Genomic DNA, 23,469 nt, shown 5'->3' on the forward strand with positions numbered 1-23,469 from the left:
GTATTTCTGAGCTACACACATATTTATAAATTTTATATAATTATTATACTAACATTGTTGATGCTTCTTCGGTTGTAGATGCAAATATTCCTTCAACTAATCCTTCAACATCTAGAACAATTATGGATGATGATGATTCTGTTCAAGATTATCTAATTTGGTCTACACTAGGAGAGCATCAACAAACAAGTAGTAGGAATATTGATGAACTACAATTCTACTTGCAAAAATCACCAGAGCCCCTTACAAAGAATTTTCTACTGCTGGGTTGGTGGAGGAGCAACTCAAATCAATTTCCTGTTCTTTTGGCCATGGCTCGAGACGTGCTAAATGTGCCGATTTCAACAGTCGCATTAGAGAGCGCATTTAGCCAAGCAAGGCAGCAACTAGGAGATACCTGTCATTCATTAGGTAGCAACGTTTTGAAAATTCTAGTGTGCTTCAGAGATTGGATAAGATCAGAACGGCGAAATCAAGGGCGTGCCGAGGTAGACGAAGAGGAGGACCAAGAAATTGGAGATATAATGGTTTATGATTCCGATTCAACCAATGCCGGAAACCAAGAACCTCATGTTGACATGGAAGAACTTACAAAAATGATGCAAAGCATGTGATGTATTATTTTTTATTTTTTATAATTATTGTAAACTTTTAATTTGCAAGTTCAAAAATAAAAAAATAAAAAAAGAACTTGCAAATTAATTTGAAGTATTAAAAATATAAAATGAAAGCCTTCGGAGTTTGTTCCTTATATATTTCCTATTTGTCACGACCCTAAACCCGAACTCGATCGTGATGGCGCCTCTCGTGAAGACAAGACCAGCCAATTATACCCAATTCACTTTTTAAACAATTAAATATCATAAAAGTAGTCTAAAACATGATATAGCAATACTAAGTAGCGGATAATGTCAATAAGGTGCGGAAGTACAACCCAACACAACCCTAACCAGGGTGTTACAAGTCACGAGCATCTACTAGGGTATAAATACAACTGAAAGCCTGGAGTGTACAAATACAGTCTAATGAAAAGAAGAGAGAGAAAAGCAGTGCTGCGAATGCCGACAACTACCTTGCTAAACTTTGATGACTCTGCCTCCGATCAGCCAAAACATACCTGAATCTGCACACAAGGTGCAGGGAGTAATGTGAGTACTCCGACTCAGTGAGTAATAATAATAAATAAAGACTAAAGGCAATAAATCACGTAAAACATATCAAGATGATGTATAGAAGCAGTCCAAAACCAGTAAGAAAGTAGTGAAGCTGTAAAAATCTCTTAAAATATCTTAGTTCAGTTTAAACTTCTTTAAAAATGACTTTTTCAACAGTTACGCAAACGAATGCAAATAGTTAGTGCAAGGAAGCACAAAAATTTGCCCCTCGGGCACAAATACCATAGTTTAACAGGTAAAATGACAAGTAAATATGAAAGATAAACAAATAAAGATTCGCCCATGGGCACAATGTCAACAACTCCGCCCCTCGGGCAATATCTCAGAACAATACCAGCCCCTCGGGCAATCACATAGAACGATTCGTCCCTCGGGCACAATGTCAACAGAATTAGCCCCTCGAGCAATAATGTGGAACAACACCAGCCTCTCGAGCTATATCTCATATCACAATGGGTACCCACGCTCACTGGGGTGTACAGACTCCAGGAGGGGCCCCTTACGGCCCAAGCGCAATCAAGCCATCTCGTGGCATCAAATCTAGGCCCTCGGCCTCATATCAGTTAAGCCATCTCGTGGCGTATATATGTATCTCAGGCCCTCGGCCTCATAAACAATATCAACAAGCCACCTCGTGGCGTACATATCTCAGGCCCTCGGCCTCAATTAGTATCAGTGTTTCCTCACAACTAGGCCCTCGGCCTTACTCAGTCAAAAATACTCACAAGGCCCACGGGCATTAGTAAAATAGTATTCTCAGCCCAAAACATCATTTAAAATATCATTTAAGTCTCAAAACGGATTAAAAATGGTTGAGTGGTAAAATAGTGGAAAATAACATGACTGAGTTCAATTAATAAGCCAAAAGCAGTGAGGAAATAGTAATAAAAATCCCCGAAGGGTTCAAATAGTTGGCACGAAGCCCAAATATGGCAATCAGCCTAAAGCATGATGAAAGCAAACAAGTTTCAATCAAATACGCGGTAAAATCATCAATCGGGACGGACCAAGTCACAATCCCCAATAGTGCCACGCTCGTCATCAAGCGTGTACCTCACCTCAATATAGCACTACGATGTGCAATCCGGGGTTTCAAACCCTCAGAACATCATTTACAATCATTACTCACCTCTATCCGGTCCGAACTCTAGCTTGCGATGCCTTTGCCTCTCGAATCGGCCTCCGGATGCTCCAAATCTAGCCGAAATCTATATAAAATCATCAAAATGTGCTAAGGGAACAAAACCCACTCGAAAATAATCAAATTACCACAAAATTCCCGAAATTGGTCAAACCTGACCCCCGGGCCCACATCTCGAAATTTGACAAAATTCACAAAACTAAAATCCTTATACTCTCACGAGTCTAACCATACAAAGATTATCCAATTCCGATATCATTTGGTCCTTCAAATCATCATTTTACATTTTTGAAAGATTTTACAATTTTTTCCCAAATTCCATCCCAAATCACAAATTAAATGATGAATTCAATGATAGATTCATGTACTCTAGCCAAATCTGAGTTAGAATCACTTACCCCGATGAATTTCTTGAAAAACCTTCAAAAAATCACCAAAATCCGAGCTCTCTAGGTCAAAATATCAAATAAAACCCAAAGCCTCGTATTTATAGAGTACCCCACAGATTTCCACCTTCGCGAACCGCACAAAATCGACCGCGGTCCGCACAAAATCAGTGCGGTCCACACAAAATGACCATGGCCGCACAGTCTTTCCTCTGTAGTGACAGGCTTTAGTATTTTGGCCATAACTTTCGCTAGATGTCCAAATTGCGATATCATTACCTTTCTGGAAATTAGACACGAAGGGCTACAACTTTCGTTTTTGAACATCTTAAAATTCCTTGTAGATCAAAAGATATGAGCTTCCGAAGTAGGACCAGTGAAATGTCCCCCACCGCGGCCGCACTGCATTTTGTGCGGTCCGCACAACACATATTGCGGACGCACTTCTTTTTGTGCGGACCGCGTTGGTGGGTTCCGAGGCCTGCAACCCTTCTGAACCTGCTACAACTATGATTTTCGGCCTAAAACATCCCGGAACCTACCCGGAACCTCCGGAACTTCAAACCAATTGTATCAACACATCCCATGACATCGTTCAAACTTGTTCAAAACTTCGGAATGCTCACAACAACATCGAATCACCAATATCACATCGGATTCAAGCGTAAAAATTTCAAGAACTTCTAAATTACACTTTTGATCAAAAAGTTTATCAAATCTCGTCCGAATGACCTGAAATTTTGCACACATGCCACAAATGATAGAACGGAGCTACTGCAACTTCCGGAATTTCATTCCAACCTCTATATCAAAATCTCACCTATCAATCAGAAAACGCCGAAATCTCAATTTCGCCAATTTAAGCCTAAACCTTCCACGAACCTCCAAAATCCATTCTGATCATGCCCTTAAGTCCCAAATCACCTAACAGAGCTAACTAAATCATAAAAATTCCGATCCGAGATCATATACAAACAAGTCAACTCTTGGTCAAACCTTTCAAATTTAAGGCTTCAAACTGAGAGTTGTTCTTCCAAATTCATTCTGATTACCCTGAAAACCAAAACCAACGATTTACATAAGGCATAATATATCACACGGGGTAAGTCATGCCCGAGAACTGGCGAGCAAAGTGCAAAAGCTCAAAACGACCGGTCGGGCCGTTATACTATTGGTCTTATTAAATAATTTTTTGTAGCCACTTACTTTCTAATTTCAAATTTTCAATTTTATAATACAAGTTTCAAATTTAAAACTTTAAACTTTAAACTTCAAAGTTTAATTCTAAATTTCTAACCCTTAAAAGTTTGCAAATACTTAACTATCAATAACATTGAATAACAACAACAACAACAACAACAACAACAACCCAGTGTAATCCCACAAGTGGGGTCTGGGGAGGGTAATATGTACGCAGACCTTACCTCTGCCCCAAGGGGCAGAGAGACTGTTTCCAGGAGACCCTCGGCTCAAGAAGGCAACAAGAGATACTATATTAGTACTATTAATAGACTCATAATAAAATAACATACAATACCATAAAATCCATAACATAACACAAATACCATAAAATAACAAAATAACAGCAATATAAGAGATATATGAAATACGAGAAAGATGCAAAGTATACTAATAAACAACAGATAAAGCCCATCTGATCAATAGCATCCTAAGACTAATTCCTAACTGGCTAGTCTCACTCTAGTGCGCTGTAAAAAAGAAATCACAATTTCCCCTAACCTACAACCTTAATGCTCGATCTCCATAATTCCCTGTTTAGGGCCATGTCCTCAGTAACCCTAAGTCGCACCATATCCTGCCTGATCACCTCTCCCCAATACTTCTTAGGTCTCCCTCTACCTCTCCTCGTACCCACCACAGCCAGTCGCTCACACCTTCTCACCGGTGCATCAGTGTTCCTCCTCTGAATGTGCCCGAACCATCTGAGTCTTGCTTCCCGCATCTTGTCCTCCATGGGGGCCACACCCACCTTCTCTCGAATATCTTCATTTCTAATCTTATCCTTCTTTGTATGCCCACACATCCACCTCAACATCCTCATCTCAGCAACTTTCATCCTCTGGATGTGTGAGATCTTCACCGGCCAACACTCGATCCCATACAACATAGCAGGCCTAACCACTGCCCTATAAAATTTACCTTTCAGTAACGGTGACACTTTTTTGTCACACAGGACTCCCGTCGCTAACCTCCATTTCATCCACCCCACCCCTATACGGTGTGTGACATCCTCGTCGATCTCCCCGGTCCCCTGAATAAACAAACCCAGGTACTTGAAACTACCCCCTTAGGGATGACTTGAGAATCAAGCCTCACTTCCACTCTCGCTTCCGTCGGCTCTGCCCCAAATTTGCACTCAAGGTATTCCGTCTTCGTCCTGCTCAACCTGAAACCTTTGGACTCAAGGGCATGTCTCCAAACCTCTAACCTCTCGCTGACGCCGCGTCGTGTCTCGTCGATTCGGACTATGTCATCAGCAAATAGCATGCACCATGGCACCTCCCTTTGAATATGATGCGTTATAACATCCAACACCAGGGCAAATAAGAAAGGGCTGAACGCAGACCCTTGGTGCAACCCCGTAATAACCGGAAAATAATCGGAATCGCCTCCTGCTGTCCTAACCCGAGTCTTAGCTCCATCATACATGTCCTTAATCGCCCTAATGTAGGCAACCGGGACCCCTTTAGCCTCTAAGCATCTCCATAAGACCTCCCTAGGAACCCTGTCATACGCTTTCTCTAGATCGATAAACACCATGTGGAGATCCTTCTTCTTATCCCTGTATTGTTCCACCATCCTCCTAATAAGGTGGATAGCTTTTGTGGTAGATCGCCCCAGCATGAAGCCAAACTGGTTGTTTGAAATAGACACCGTCCTTCGCACTTTCATTTCTACCACTCTCTCCCAGACTTTCATGGTATGACTTAGTAATTTAATACCCCTATAGTTGTTATAGATCTGGATATCGCCTTTGTTCTTATACAACGGGACCATTGTACTCCACCTCCACTCTTCGGGCATCCTATTAGTCTTGAATATAACATTAAGCAACTTAGTAAGCCATTCCAAGCCCGCTCTACCCACACACCTCCAAAGCTCAACCGGAATTTCATCTGGTCCGGTAGCTCTGCCCCTTCTCATCTTACGCATTGCCTCCATGACCTCATCGACCTCAATGTCCCTACAATCACTTAGTTCATTGGGGCTGTCGGCATTCCTCAATTCACCTAGTACAATATCCTGATCCCCTTCCTCATTTAGAAGCTTATGAAAGTAGGTCTGCCATCTCCTCTTAATCTGGTCATCCCCCAACAAAACTTTGGCGTCATCATCTTTTATGCACCTCACTTGGTCCAGATCCCGAGTCGTCCTCTCTCTCACCTTAGCGAGTCGGAGTAACTTCTTCTCCCCACCTTTGTTCCCTAGTTCCTCATACAAACGAGCAAAAGCTGCGGTCTTAGCCTCCGTCACTGCCATTTTTGCCTCCTTCCTAGCTACCTTATATCTCGCAATGTTCGCTCTCTTCTCCTCCTCGCTAGTGCTCCCCACTAACTGCAGGTAAGCCACCTTCTTCGCTTCCACTTTACCTTGTACAACTGCATTCCACCACCAGTCTCCTTTGTGGCCACCAGTGCGGCCTGAAGATACCCCTAACACCTCTCTCGCCGCCTTCCTTATATAGTTCGCCGTCGTCGACCACATAGTGTTTGCGTCCCCACTACTTCTCCAAGCTCCCATTGCCGACAACCTTCCTTCCAACTCCTGGGCTTTAACCTTAGTCAAAGCGCCCCACCTAATCCTCGGGCGGCCTTGTACTGACCTCTGCTTCATTCTTATCATAATACTAATGTCCATCACCAAAAGCCTATGTTGCGTTGAAAGGGTCTCACCTAGGATAACTTTGCAATCCTCGCACAACCTTCTGTCGCATCTCCTGAGGAGGATATAGTCTCATAATCTTGTTTAAAAGAATTGTTTGTTATAATATTGTTAGAGTTGATTTTAAGTTCAATATTATTGAATTTAAGAATCTAAATATACTTGTTTGATTGTTGTTGTTGTTTAAATCCAAAAAATAGGTTTGTTGTTGCCAAAAATATTGTTCAATCAAATTTTGGTTGTTCTTGGTTGTTCAATTTGTGTTCATGTGATTTGTTGTTGAAATGTTGTTAAAATCATGTTCATGTGATATTGTTGTTATGATGTTCATCCATGTTCATATTGTTGTTTGAACATTGTTAGAAATTGATCATATTGTCTATATTTTGGTTAAGTTTGATTAATTGATGTGTTATAGCTGATGGGTAGTTTGGTAAATTTGTAATACGTTCAGGGGTAGTTTAGTAATTTCAGTAAGGTCGGAAGGGGTAGTTTAGGAATTGTACATTTTGTAATTGTTTATTTGAAGCATGGGGGACAAAATAAAATGGGGTGGTGTGATATGTTTATTTAATGTAATGGGGATGAGTGGGAAGATAATGAGTTTGGTAGAGAAAGGGATTGATTTTAATTGATTAAAGGGTGGGGATTATATATAGAGGTCTGAAAAATGATAGAAGGAGAAGAAATACAGACAGAAAAAAAAGAGATTGAAAAAAAGCTGAACATTTATTCCGAAAAAAAAAATTGAAACTCTCAAGAAAAGAAAAACATACAAAGAAAAAAAAATTGAAAATTAGAAGAGAAAGTAGTACACACCTGATAAATATTCTGGTATACAGGTGTAGAAATTAAGGGTTGAAGATTAACTAGCCTTTCAAAAATCTGAAAATTTCCCTTGGTTTCTGTCCGTTATTTTCGGCATTCCTGGATTTTATTTTGAATTTTTCAAAGCTGTCACTGGGATTTTTGTTGACTGGTTATTGCTGGTTATTGTTGTTGTTGCTGTGTTACGTATTACGTTGCTGACTTTCTTCTTCTTATATTGACAATATCAGGTACACAACTGTAATTTTGGCATTTTGTAAGCTGAAATGAAGAATGGAGTGTTAAATTTTTAATTTAGTTTAATTTAATTTTTTGTATTGTATTTAGGTTATTCATGTATTATTATTCCGTAAATCACTGTCATCGGCATAACTAGGCATATTATAGCGACATATTAAATAACGTCTTTACCAGATTATTAGGAAATATATTTAAACCTGATTATTAATTAAAATTGTTTAAATAAAAAAATAGAAGAAATAACGTAAAAATGGCGTTATTGAATCAGTTTGGCAAAAATTAACTAAGTTCCTTATTCATAAGGTTTTTCGTCAACGATAAGTTAATCCGAATCATGTAGTCAATTTCAGTTATAATATGAATTAGTTTGCAAACAAGTATTAGGACATGATGAATTAAAACAAAGTTAGTTAATGTTAAATTGTTTAAATTTTTAGAAATATGATTTAGTACTCAAGTTTTTATTTTTATTTCTTTCAATTTTCAGTATTTGTAAATAATTAGTTTCAATAAGCTTAAGTCTTACTAATAATTTGAATTTTAATCCAACTATGGGATAATTAGTTTTTTTTTATTTTTTTACTTTTCGATAATTCCATGTTGTATTTATGATTATAATTTTATTACTTTCTGTTAATATTTGTTTTTCTCTTCTATTTAATATGTCATTTTCAAGAATGTAGATATTGATTTTATATTTATAAAAAACTTAGTAATAATAAAAAGGTTGTCATTAAAGGATATTCTTAAAGGATTTCGCTAAAAATAAATAGATAGTCTTACTAACAATTTGAATTTTAATCCAACTATGGGATAATTAGTTTTTTTTTATTTTTATTTTTTACTTTTCGATAATTCCATGTTGTATCTATGATTATAATTTTATTACTTTCTGCTAATATTTGTTTTTCTCTTCTATTTAATATGTCATTTTCAAGAATGTAGATATTGATTTTATATTTATAAAAAATTTAGTAATAATAAAAGGTAGTCATTAAAGGATATTATTAAAGGATTTCGCTAAAAATAAATAGATGTAAATAATACAAATGTATAGGATTCTCCAATCTCATTTATTTATTTAATTATTTTAAAAAAATTACTTAGAATTTGGGATGGATTGTTTAGTGAATTTCACTTCCTTCCCAAAAGATAATGACGCGTTAGACTCTTTAGGCGCGATTTAATTAATTTTACCTTCTTAAACTCGGATGCGCATTTCATGCGACCCAAATCTAAATCCTAAAACATCAAATAAAATATGTTTCGTATTGTGGGTGCATTTCATGTGACACAATCCAAAGATATGTTTTAAGCGATGTTCACATTCCTAAAAAATAATAATTATAATAATAAAGCGGTAAAAGATAAAATTTGCACATGGTTCATAATTGTATTAAAAATCAGATAAATAAGCCGAATATAACAGTTGAGCGACCGTGCTAGAACCACGGAACTCGGGAATGCCTAACACCTTCTCCCGGGTTAACAGAATTCCTTATCCGGATTTCTGGTACGCAGACTGTAATATAGAGTCATTCTTTTCCTCGATTCGGGATTAAAATTGGTGACTTGGGACACCCTAAATCTCCCAAGTGGCGACTCTGAAATAATTAAACCAATCCCGTTTCGACTGTCCTTTAATTGGAAAAAACTCCCTACGCACCTCGCGGTGCCGGAAAAAGGAGGTGTGACAACTCTGTCGACTCTGCTGGGGAACCTTAACCCAGAACCAGTGGTTCAGGGTTAGAAATTCGAGCTCATATAAATTGTTATATTTGGTTTTATCTGATTTTTACATGTTTGAGCCTAATATGCTAAATGCTGCTTTTACCGCTTTGATATTACATGAACTGTGTATAAACTGTGCCGAAACCCATCTCCTCTCTGAGTCTTCTAAATCATGAAGAAGGGTGTACTTCGTACGACTTCTTTTCTGTATAGTGTAAAATCCCAATTTAGAACGAGGTTCGGACAAGTTGCTAAGCCGGTGAAGCTTCTGTATTCCCGGTACGCTACCCCCTCGGCTCGAGCTGTCCGCTCGGGTAAGCCAGGTCTAGAACAAACACCCAGGTTCTGAACCTAGTATAACAAAGCCACATGCCGGATCCCTAGTAGGAACGTTTGTTTGCATCACGTGCATCTGACTTTGGAGGCTCAACACAGGGGTTGGGTCTGTCTAGGACAGGTGCACCAAAAATGAAAATGACCATCCTGATGCATCTTATTTGTTTTATGTGCATTTATTTGCTCGGTCTTGCATGTTGACCGGCTTCTGAGTCTCGGGAGTGTAAAGAATAAAATAAAATAAAAATAGCAAGTGGAAAGTTAGATGATTAATTTAGAAAAAAATCAGTGTCCAAGTACTGTCGAAATGCTGCCGAATTTTTTTAAAAAAAACATATATATTTTTACTTTTAATTGTTTGTTTGCTTAGAAAGCAGAAAGTGTGTAGGAATAAGTCTTTTATTTTAATTTGCTTTATTTTCAAAACAAAAAAAAAAGGAAAATAGTTTTTTTTTTGCTATAAAAGAAAAAGGAAAAATTTGTTTGTTTTCAAAAATTAGTTAGTTTATAGCCTGAACTACGCAGGTCATTCTCACCGGATATGAGATCAGAGGCAAACCTCTTTGGTTTCGGCTCACTGTATTCAAAAAAAAAATTCAAAAATATTTAACATTACTCACTTCTTTAGAAAGTTTTTCTTTTAGACCTCAATTTTTTTTTAAAAAAAATATATTTCCTTTTAATTTCAAAATCCCATTTATTTGTTTAAAAGATATTCAAAATAAAATTCAAAAAATATTTTTTTTCTGTAGTATTTCTTTCATAAATTCAGAATATTAGTTCAAAAATATTTCCTTTCTCCTTAAAAGTTTTTTTTCAATAAAAAAAATTTTAAGTCCAAAAAATATTTCTTTAGAATATAGATAGTTTTTTAAGTCAAATAAAAGTTTTTCCTTCTTTAATCACTATAATAAATGTGCAGGATGAGCACAAGTCAAAATGAATCATTCTCAGTGTGTAGCGAGGTCCCTTCACAACTCCACATGTGGTGGAATGATATGGGAAAGGATAGTATAAAGATAGTGGAAAGAGTTTTGGGAGGTTTTGTCGATCTGTTGAATATCAAGCCAAGGACAGATATCATCAAGGCTCTAATACCGTTCTGGGACCCAACCCGCAACGTGTTTCGTTTTGTTGACTTTGAACTTTCACCTACACTAGAGGAAGTCGCCGGATATGCGGGGTTGAATGGGAAACTAAGAGGGCAGTATTTACTTTCACCAAGACCAGTATCTCCGCACGCGTTCTTGGATTTGCTAAGCATTAGTCGGAAGGTACAGAATGATGATTTGTCGAAGGGATGTTGTACTCTCCAATTCTTGTATCAACGGTACGGAATTCCTCAGGGTTTGGAAGAACCAAACCTCGGATTAATTCACACTAGGAACAGAATCAAGTGGGAAGCAAGACGTACTTTGGCATTTATCACAGCATTTCTGGGAGTTGTGGTCTGTCCCCGCAAAGATAAAAAAATAGAGATAGGCCTTGTAGGGATGGCCGATGTTGCAATCAAAAGAACCGACAGTACTGTGGTTCCTTTGATTTTGTCCGAAATCTACCGAGCTTTAACTATATGCCGAGAAGGAGGCAAGTTCTTTCAGGGATGCAATCTGTTACTCCAGCTGTGGATGCAAGAACACCTCCATCACCGAGTGGGATACATGAACCACGGGTTGACTGAGAGAAACTGCATTAGCGGCTTTGAGAAACGAATGACAGGCGTCATATTTCCCGAAGGCGTCGAAGCATGGCTTGCACAATTGAAGTCAACAACAGCCGACCAAGTTGAATGGGCATTTGGGTGGTTGAATGATACTGAGGTAATATACATGGCGGCCGAGGAATGTCATGTTCTTTTGATGGGACTTCGTAGCATACAACCATATGCTCCTCATCGGGTACTGCGCCAACTAGGAAGATTTCAGGTAATTCCCACTGATGAGGATCTAAGCAAGCACGCCATTGAGTTGAGTCCAGGAGTCGTGTTCCCCGAAGGAAAAATTAGAAAGTTGTGGCACGAATGTAGATTCCTTGAACCCAAGACTATGGTTCGAGAGCTGGCTAAGGGTGAGGTAGACCCAAAATACGATGTTTGGTTCGGGAAAAGGTTCCAGATTCGTCAGAGGCCTGCCAAAAGAGCTCACGTCCAACAATTTATGGATGATTCGCAGGAACAGTGGGGCTGGTTAGTGAGAGAGGAAGGCTACCGGGTTGAAATCGGGAAGCTGAAGCGACAAATTGAAAGGCTTATGTTTGAAAACAACGTTCAAGTAGCCTCAGAGCAGGGTGAGAAGAACAAATTAGCCAAAGAAAACCAGGCACTGAAAGCCCGAATTCGCCAAGTCAGTAAGAGTGATAGCGACCGACAGAAACGTCGCTCTGATGAAAGGTTGATAGCGGAATTGAGAAATCAAGTCAGCCAAAGCCGAGAAGACTTGGAGAGATCCCAGGCTTGTATAACAAGAATGCGGGTCAGGTGGGCTACAGTTACAACATCACGGAGAGAGCACCTATGGCAAGTAAAAAGGGACTACGAAATGAGTGTTGCGACATTGAGAGAGATAAACTCCATTCTCAATAATCGGGTCCTCAAACAAGCCCAGGATGCTAGAACATATAGAGAACACTACCATGAGTCGATAGCCCGGATGGAAGAACAAATGGAGAGGTTCCAAGAGCAGCTCATTGACAATACTCGAATATTAGGACTAAAGAATCAACGGATAGAACAGCTGTGCATAGAGAGGGATAGAATCAGGGGTAGGATCAATGATATAGGGCGCTATATCACCACAAAGTGCCTAACATGTGAAGAGATGCCTCGTGATGTCCTATTTGCCTCAATCATGGGTTATGTCCATCAGATCATGGAGGAACTAAAAAGCTTGCAAAGAAGCCTGGCCCCCAAGCCCGCGGAAAGGCCGAATGATGCCTCGCGGGCACCAAAATTCAAAGCTTTAATGTATCCCTAGTTCAATCTTGCACTTGTTTGTTTTTCGAGTCTGTTGTCTAGCCATATGTTTTTTTTCCTTTTCTTCAAACATTCTCAAAAAAAAAATATATATATATATATATATATATAAAGTCTGTATTTTTGTTTTTTTTGTGATGGCTTGTAATAGCATTATTTTGAGTAATAAAAAAAATATTTGGTCTTATGGCACGAACTACGCTTGGTCTGATTCGTGCGGGGTCACGATACGTAGGCAATCTATAGGATTCGACCGTAAAAAGAATATATATTTGTCAGAGCAAAAAAGAATAAAAAAAGAATATATATTTGTCAGAGCAAAAAATAAGCCGGGATGATGCATGCGGTCAGAGCAAAAGCATGTTAGAAATGATTAACTGCCTAGGAGCATTGCATCCCCCTAACGTGCAATTACAATATCTGTTAAGACTCTAACACTGACAAGTTTGTTGTTTTTCCAATCAATATCAGTTAGTTGTTAGAGCGTACTGGCACCGTACCATTATCAGACAAGATCAAAAGGTCCTATACCAGAAAGCATGACTGGGTCAGACAACAGCGTTGAGTCAGAAAAAACGGCCAATCAGATGCTGAAGGAAGCCCTGGAGAAAATGGAAAAAATGAGGCTAGAAATGAATGAAATGCAGATAGCCTTAGCTAGAGCCCAGAAGGGGCAAGAACTACCCGTTACTCCTACCCTCCAACCAACACACGCACCGGAATACCCCTCTCCCGGTCCTTCAACAAGTTTCCCAAGCCATCACTATTATCAGGGAAGAGAGGCTTATGATTCCCAAGCTCCACCACCCACTCAAAACCCTCCTCCACCAAATGTTCCCGTCTTTGTGGCACCTCCCCCAGCCCCATTGCACAGATCATCTAGTGAGCCACTGTTTCAGGCTCACGATACACAATACTACCCCCTGAACTCACATTCAAAGCACCCGAGCCACATACCTATAATCCCCACTTTGAGGTCCCGGCGGAGATTGAAAAGCCGGCTAAGAGCCCAGAGCAGGACGAGGTGATGCGGAAATTTAAAAGCCTGGAGCAATCCTTTAGGAACATACACGGGTTAGGTAACCAAGTCAGCGTGGCTTACAAGGATCTATGCCCTTTCCCTGACGTTCAATTACCAGCAGGGTTCAAAATGCCCAAGTTCGATTTATACGAAGGGCATGGTGATCCTATGGCACATCTACGAGGTTTTTGTAGCAAAATGAGGGGAGCAGGGGGCAAAGATGAGCTATTAATAGCTTACTTTGGCCAGAGTTTGAGCGGGTCGGCGTTAGAGTGGTATACAAGACAAGATCCGAGCAGGTGGTACACCTGGGATGACTTGGCACAGGCTTTCGCAGGACATTTCCAATACAACCTTGAGATAGTCCCAGACCGTCTCACATTGCTAAAGCTCGAGAAGAAACCCGGAGAGAGCTTCCGGGAATTTGGGTTCCGATGGAGAGAACAGGCAGCCAGAGTTGATCCCCAATGAGAGAAGGAGAAATGGTGGATTACTTCTTACAAACTCTCGGGCCAACTTACTTTGGTCACTTGGTGACGTCAGTTGGCAAATCATTTAATGAAGTTGTGAAAATGGGAGGTATGATAGAAGAGGGACTTAAGTCCAATAAGATCCTGAGTTATTCGGCAATTAAGGCAACAACTCAGGCCATTCAGAGCGGCACGGGAGGTGCGCTAGGGAAGAAAAGAAGAGAGGAGGTCACGACATTAGAGGCCGACAATTGGTCCAGATCTAGAGGTCCTTCCCCTCATTACCAACCCAGACCCCATCGTCTAAACTACCCACACATTCCAAATTACCCTCCACAACCCTACTACCAACCACAAGAACAACATTTCACCGTCCATCAAGCCCAGACATACACCCAACCTCCGGTTCGCCCACAATGGCGCGCGCCGGTTCCCCACAATACATACCCACCTCCACATAACACATACCCACTACCACAAAACACCTATCCACCACCAAGAGCCTACAGGAACCCTCAAGGGATGGGTTTCAAGGGTAATCCGGCCGCCAGAAATGAAAGATTGCAGAGGCAAAGAACTTTTACTGAGTTGGGGGAAACTTATATTGCCTTGTTCCATAAATTGAGGCAGTTGGGTTTATTAAATCCTGTTGAGCCTAGATTACCAAATCCCTTACCCCAAAATATGGATCACTCGGTAAGATGTGAATATTGTTCGGGAGCTCCCAGACATGATACCAAGAAATGTTGGAGGCTGAAACATGCAATACAAGATCTTATTGATACCAACAAGATCGAGGTACAGGCACCGGAGGCACCCAACATTAACCAGAACCCATTGCCAAAGCACCCTGAAGCCCACATGATCGAACTTGTGCACGAAGGAGGGGAGCCGAAGAAACCCTCACAGACAGTGATGATGATCCGTGCCACTCCGAAAGAAAAATCGATCGATGAGGAAGCAGGGGTACAGTTGAAGGGGGAAGATGTCAAGCCAGTGGTGATATTGGGGAAGAATCTATCTGCCGCTACAAGGAAACCAGAACCAGCCAAGTTGGTAATAACGGGAGCATCATCTGCACCCGTGGTTGTTGTGAAGGGGGTCTGCAGGGAACCGGTCATCATAAAACCAGTAGTCCAAACACCAGTGATTGATAGCAAGACTGTGCCTTGGAAGTATGAGAAGGCGGTGGTGATGTACAAGGGACAACAAGTGGAGGAGAATAGTTGTGAGGCGTAGGGACTGACTCGATCAGGACGGTGTTTTGCTCCGGCGGAGTTGAGAAGACCCAATCCAGCTGCAATAAAGAAACCTGTGTCAGAAGAAGAAGCTGAGGATTTCTTAAAGAAGATGAAAGTGCAGGATTACTCCGTGGTCGAACAGTTGAAGAAAACACCGGCCCAGATCTCACTACTATCATTATTAATCCATTCGGATGAACATCGTCGGGCCCTGATGAAGATACTGAATGAAGCTCATGTGCCCAATAAAATTTCTGTAAATCACCTGGAAACGATTGCCAACAAAATTTTCGAGGTGAACAGGGTAACATTTTCAGATGATGATCTGCCAGTGGAGGGCACGGAGCATAATAAAGCTCTCTACCTAACTATCAAATGTGAAGATTCGGCAGTTACTCGGGCATTAGTGGATAATGGCTCAAGTGCCAATATTTGTCCATTATCCACCCTGAACCAATTGAAGATCGACCACGGAAGAATCCAAAAGAATAGCATTTGCGTCCGAGGATTTGACAGAAATGGAACAGCCACCATGGGGGATATTGTACTTGAGTTGACGATCGGTCCAGTCCAGTTTACCATGGAATTCCAGGTATTAGATGCTACGGTATCTTATAACTTTCTGTTGGGACGTCCGTGGATCCATGCAACCAAAGCAGTGCCATCCACCTTGCATCAGATGGTCAAGTTCGAGTGGGATAGACAAGAGGTCGTGTTGCACGGCGAGGACACTGCGTGCACCGTAGGAGGCGCCATTGTACCCTTCATAGAGACCAATGATGACAAAGGTCCCTAGGTCTACCAGATTTTTGATGCAGTGTCGGCAAACAAGATCACCGATGGTGAAATCATTCAGCATCCTAGGATAGCTTCCGCAACGGTTATGATGGTTTCAGAAATGCTGGGTAATGGGTTTATGCCAGGAAAAGGCTTGGGAGCTGAACTTCAGGGAATTGTTCAACGTATTTCCTTGCCCAAGAATTTGGAGACCTTTGGGTTGGGGTTCAAACCGACTGCGGCAGATGTAAAACGAGCTCGGAAAATGAAGAGGAAAGTTTGGTTTCTTCCCAAACCTGTGCCACGTCTTTCAAAATCTTTTGTTAGAGCAAGCGCCAAGGGGTCACCAGTCCCGAAAGTTCTCGGGCGATTGATTGGGATTGATGGGGATCTGAATCAGAGTTTCGAAAGATTGTTCACTAATGTCAATATGGTAGAAGTCGGAGAGGGTTCCAGCGGAACAGACATACAGTTTATGGGGCCTGAGGCCAAAACTAACAATTGGACGGTTACTCCTCTTCCTACTCGGGGAGAGTCCTGGTAGTAGGCTTTGATTTTTGCTTTTTTATTTTTCAGATTATTCAGGGTGTAATCCAAATCTCATTTTATCTTGTAAAAGTGTGAACCCTGTTATTCCGCATTTTAATAAAATTCTTTTCTTGTCTCATTTTAATTTTGTTTTATTCTTTTCTCTTTCTGAACAGTTCTCTTTTTACCGGTTCTAATGACATGGCATGCACGACGGATCTTCGACCTAGTCTAATAAATCAATCTGACTCTGATTTAATGATACAAGAGATCGATTATGAGTCTGAATATGATGAGGATAAAGCCTTCGAAGAAATAAACCGAGAACTATGCCAATTTGAAGAGAAACCCAAGCCTAATCTGAATGACACCGAGGCTGTAAATCTAGGGGATACGGATAATGTCCGAGAAACCAAAATCAGCATCCACATTGAGCCTGGCATCAGGGAAGAATTAATCAAAGCACTCATTGAGTTTAAAGATATTTTTGCATGGTCATATGACGACATGCCGGGTTTAAGCACCAAGCTAGTGGTTCACAAATTGCCCATTGACCCGGCCTGTCTTCCTGTCAAGCAGAAACTGAGGAAGTTCAAGACAGATATGAGTGTGAAGATTAAAGAAGAAGTAACCAAGCAGCTGCAAGCAAAGGTTATTTGGGTCTCTCGATATCCTGATTGGTTGGCTAATGTAGTGCCAGTACCAAAGAAAGATGGGAAGATCAGGGTATGCGTCGACTACCGTAATCTGAACAGGGCAAGCCCAAAGGATAACTTTCCATTGCCCAATATCCATATCTTGATCGACAATTGTGCCGGGAGAGAAATCGTCTCCTTTGTGGATTGCTACGCTGGGTATCATCAGATTTTGATGGATGAAGAAGATGCAGAGAAAACAGCTTTCATTACGCCATGGGGGACTTATTGTTATCGGGTAATGCCATTCGGTTTGAAGAACGCTGGGGCAACTTACATGAGAGCAATGACTACTGTGTTCCATGATATGATACACAAAGAGATCGAAGTGTACGTAGATGATGTGATCATCAAATCCAAGCGTCAGGAAGACCACGTAGCAGACCTTAGGAAGTTTTTTCAAAGACTTCGAAGGTACGACATTAAGCTCAACCCAGCCAAATGTGCATTTGGTGCTCCATCTGGAAAGCTGTTAGGATTTATCGTCAGTCGGCGAGGCATTGAGTTGGATCCGTCAAAGATCAAATCCATCCAGGAATTGCCGCCACCGAGGAACAAAACAGAAGTAATGAGTCTGTTGGGAAGGTTGAACTATATCAGCAGATTCATCGCTCAGCTCACAACAACTTGTGAACCCATTTTTCGATTGCTGAGGAAAGATGCCGCGATAGAATGGACGGCAGAATGTCAGGAGGCATTTGACCAGATCAAAGGTTATTTATCCAATCCACCTGTATTGGTTCCACCTGAGTCGGGGAGACCATTAATCCTTTATCTAACGGTCCTGGATCATTCGTTTGGTTGCGTGTTGGGTCAACACGACATCACAGGAAGAAAAGAGCAAGCCATCTATTATCTCAGCAAGAAGTTTACAGTCTATGAGAATAAGTACACCCAACTTGAGAAGACATGTTGTGCTCTAACTTGGGTAGCACAGAAGTTTAAGCATTATCTATCGTCACATACTACATACCTTATTTCACGTCTGGATCCATTAAAGTATATTTTCCAGAAGCCTATGCCCACAGGAAGATTGGCAAAATGGCAGATATTACTCACAGAGTTCGACATTGTCTATGTGACGAGGACGGCCATGAAAGCTCAAGCATTGGCCGATCACTTGGCTGAGAATCCTATTGATGAAGAATACGAGCCTTTGAGGACGTATTTTCCTGATGAAGAAGTGATACATATAGAGGAGTTAGAACTGAATGAGGAACCAGGGTGGAAGCTTTTCTTTGACGGGGCTGCTAATGCAAAAGGAGTTGGAGTAGGAGCAGTACTTATTTCAGAAACAGGACATCACTATCCTGTTACAGCTCAGCTACGTTTCTATTGTACCAACAACATGGCTGAATATGAGGCATGTATTTTGGGCCTACGATTGGCTGCAGACATGGATGTTCAGGACGTCTTGGTCTTGGGAGACTCGGACCTCCTAGTACATCAGATCCAGGGTGAATAGGAAACACGGGATTTGAAGTTTATACCATATCGACAATGTTTGCACGATCTGAGCAAGCGATTTCGATCAGTGGAGTTCAGACACATCCCGAGAGTTCACAATGAGGTTGCCGATGCTTTGGCCACTTTAGCATCGATGTTGCACCATCCAGACAAAATCCATGTTGACCCATTGTATATTCAGGTTCGTAATCAGCATGCCTACTGTAACATAATAGAAGAAGAAATGGATGGCGAGCCATGGTTTTATGATATCAAGGAATATCTCAGGATGGGAATATACCCGGAGCAGGCAACCGGAGATCAAAAGAGAGCCATTCGACAACTGGCAAATGGATTTTTCCTCAGTGGAGGAATGTTGTACAAAAGAACCCCAGATCTGGGATTGCTGAGATGTATTGATGCAGGTCAAGCCACGATAGTGATGACAGAGGTACATGCTGGAGTCTGTGGGCCCCATATGAGCGGATATGTGTTGGCAAAGAAGATTCTGCGAGCGGGATATTATTGGCTCACTATGGAGCATGATTGTATCAGTTTCGTACGGAAATGCCATCAGTGTCAGATACATGGAGATCTGATTCATTCTCCACCAACGGAATTGCACACAATGTCCGCACCATGGCCATTTGTAGCATGGGGCATGGATGTCATTGGGCCTATCGAGCCGGCAGCTTCGAACGGTCACAGGTTCATTCTGGTAGCCATCGATTATTTCACTAAGTGGGTTGAAGCCAAAACTTTTAAGTCTGTAACCAAGAAGGCAGTGGTGGATTTCGTCCATTCCCATATCATTTGTAGATTTGGGATCCCAAACATAATAATCACGGACAATGGTGCTAATCTTAACAGCAACTTGATGAGAGAAGTATGTGAACAGTTTAAGATTACACACCGTAATTCCACCCCGTATCGGCCCAAGGCTAATGGAGCAGTTGAGGCAGCCAACAAAAATATAAAGAAGATATTGAGGAAAATGATTGAAGGATCCAGACAATGGCATGAAAAGCTACCATTTGCGTTGTTAGGATACTGCACTACTGTTCGTACTTCAATAGGTGCGACTCCTTATTTGTTGGTATACGGAACCGAAGCAATAATACCAGCGGAAGTTGAAATTCCTTCCCTTCGAATTATCGCTGAGGCCGAGATTGACGATGATGAATGGGTCAAAACCCGACTAGAGCAGCTGAGTTTAATGGATGAAAAAAGATTGGCAGCAGTATGTCATGGCCAGTTGTATCAAAAGAGAATGGCAAGAGCATACAATAAGAAGGTGCGCCCCAGAAAATTTGAAGTAGGGCAACAAGTATTGAAACGGATCCTCCCACATCAGATTGAGGCAAAAGGCAAGTTCGCCCCGAATTGGCAAGGGCCGTATATTGTGACCAGAGTATTATCCAATGGCGCTTTACGTTTGACGGATGTTGAAGGAAGATGCGTCGACATGGCTATCAATTCTGATGCAGTCAAAAGATATTATGTGTAATTTCTTTTGTTGTTTATTTGTTTGTTTGTACTTAGTGCTTATCGGATAATGAAATGACGGAGGCAATTCTTTCTTCTATCCAAACACTTTTAACCTTTGTTTTACCCCTTTGAGCCATACTTATCTTTTTATACCCCTCTCTTGGAATCATTAATGAAAAAATGTATGAAAAAAAAATAAAATTTGAAGGTCGCAAGAAAACAAAGGAGTCAGTGAACTACGTTCGACCTGATTCCTCAAAGAGGATACGTAGGCGCCTCACGGCTCGGTCATAAGGTAATAAAAAAAAATCAAAAGAAAAATCCCCAAGTAAGAAAATTGGGGCAGAAATTATGTTTCTAAATTTTGAAAAAAAAAAAGAGTTTGATTCCAAGAGTTGTAATACTTTACCCATCAAAGTTATTTTGAATTTTATATCCTTTTCTTCTAAAACCTATATTGATATCCAAAAAAGACCTCCCGATCAGTATCCGAGAGGTGTTAAGATAGGCAAATGAAAACCAAGAATAAAACGTCGGTCCCTGACTGAATGAGGATCATGAATTGAAAGAATTTATAGCCAAAAGAATTCCCGGCAGAGAAAAATCTTATCGGCAACACTCCAATCCCAAGCTGAGAAAATAAGATGAGAGAGTCTTATCGGCGAAAAACCTTCACAGGCGCCATAAGGCGACGTAAGCTGAGAAATACAAAATGAGAGAGTCTTATCTGTGAAAACCTTCACAGGCACCATAAGGCGACGGGAGTTGTGAGAAATGAGAGAGCCTTGTTAGTGAAAACCCCGCGAAGGGCACTATAAGGCGACAAGATAGATTGATGGAAAAGATCCGTATTTTGCGAAGAATTGGGCACCTATTTATCCCCAGCAAGTGAAGACATCAGAAAGTTTGATCGACACAAATAGACTGGGTTGATTAATCCGGAATGCACAACATGATCATTGGACTCGGTTGTATCACCCAGATAAGTTCATTTTTTTTGTTCAGAAAGATTTTCTCATTTTTCTATCTTTTCATTTCTTTGTTTAAAAGAATTTTTCTAGAAATTTATGTTTTAAGAAAGGTCTTTCAGAGCTTACTACCAGTTGCCAAAATGGTACAACATAAAATGTGAAAAGGGCAGGCAAGAGACAAGGCAATAAGACAAAAGACGTTGGTTGCTAGGCCGAATAATACTGTCCTAAAATGGCAAGGAAAGTACGGGGAAGAGCCGGAAAAAAAAAACATGTTGAGAAAATTGTAAGCCAAGTTCCAAGACGATCCCCAGAGTACTCTGACCGAATATCGACCAAGCTCCGAGGTGGTCGGACAACACAGAAGGGAAAGGGAAGAAAGGAAAATCCCTCTTCGGCAAAATAACCTCCAGAAATTTTTGAGATACAAAATGGTGAAGGGATAAATGGAAAAACCATCCCCAGCAGAATGTTATCCCCAGCAAATAACATCATCCCCAACAAGTTTTGAGAACGCCGAACAGGAATAAGGGAAAGGGAACAATCATCCCCATCAGGAGTGACATGACCACTCGCCATATTTCAAAAAAAAAAAAAAAACTAACTAAATTTTCTTTGATTTGAACAGGAAAATAAAGTGTTGATGATGGCCTAAAGATACGCCATAAGAAAGATCGCCAGAATTGGGGCAGAAAGTTTTCCGCCACAAGTGGAAATTTTCTCGGAGAATCAAGGAAACAAATTCAAATTATTCTTTACCAATTAGGCGCCCACCAGTAAAATGCGGGAATACATTTAAGTTCTAGATCGCCCACCAGTAAAATGCGGGAATACATTTAAGTTCTAGGTCGCCCACCAGTAAAATGCGGGAATACATTTAAGTTCTAGGTCACCCACCAGTAAAATGCGGGAATACATTTAAGTTCTAGGTCGCCCACCAGTAAAATGCGGGAATACATTTAAGTTCTAGGTCGCCCACCAGTAAAATGCGGGAATACATTTAAGTTCTAGGTCGCCCACCAGTAAAATGCGGGAATACATTTAAGTTCTAGGTCGCCCACCAGTAAAATGCGGGAATACATTTAAGTTCTAGGTCGCCCACCAGTAAAATGCGGGAATACATTTAAGTTCTAGGTCACCCACCAGTAAAATGCGGGAATACATTTAAGTTCTAGGTCGTCCACCAGTAAAATGCGGGAATACATTTAAGTTCTAGGTCGCCCACCAGTAAAATGCGGGAATACATTTAAGTTCTAGGTCGCCCACCAGTAAAATGCGGGAATACATTTAAGTTCTAGGTCGCCCACCAGTAAAATGCGGGAATACATTTAAGTTCTAGGTCGCCCACCAGTATAATGCGGGAATACTTTTAAGTTCTAGGTCGCCCACCAGTATAATGCGGGAATACTTTTCAGTTCTAGGTCGCCCACCAGTAAAATGCGGGAATACATTTAAGTTCTAGGTCGCCCACCAGTAAAATGCGGGAATACATTTAAGTTCTAGGTCGCCCACCAGTAAAATGCGGGAATACATTTAAGTTCTAGGTCGCCCACCAGTAAAATGCGGGAATACATTTAAGTTCTAGGTCGCCCACCAGTAAATTGCGGGAATACATTTAAGTTCTAGGTCGCCCACCAGTATAATGCGGGAATACTTTATGTTCTAGGTCGCCCACCAGTAAAATGCGGGAATACTTTTAAGTTCTAGGTCGCCCACCAGTATAATACGGGAATACATTTCAGTTCTAGGTCGCCACCAGTATAATGCGGGAATACATTTCAGTTCTAAGTCGCCCACTAGTATAATGAGGGAATACATTTTGTCTGTTCATTCCATATTCTAGGTCGCCCACCAGTATAATGTGGGCATACATTTCAGTTTTCTATTTCCAGGTCGTCCACCAGTATAATGCGGGCATACATTTCATTTTTCCATTTCCAAGCACCCACCTGTATAACGAGAGGAATACTTTTCAGTCTTATACTGCAGATTTTGAAGTTAGTAACCCCACCGGAAGGCAAAGGTTACAACAAGAATCCCCAGCAGGAAACAATAAAATCCCAACACCAGAAGGCAGAAGGTGGCAACAAGAAGTCCCAGCGCAAATTCAAGCGCATGAGT

This window comes from Nicotiana tabacum, chromosome 7 (genome assembly GCF_000715075.1).
Source record: "Nicotiana tabacum cultivar K326 chromosome 7, ASM71507v2, whole genome shotgun sequence".
In the NCBI taxonomy this organism is placed as follows: Eukaryota; Viridiplantae; Streptophyta; class Magnoliopsida; order Solanales; family Solanaceae; genus Nicotiana; species Nicotiana tabacum.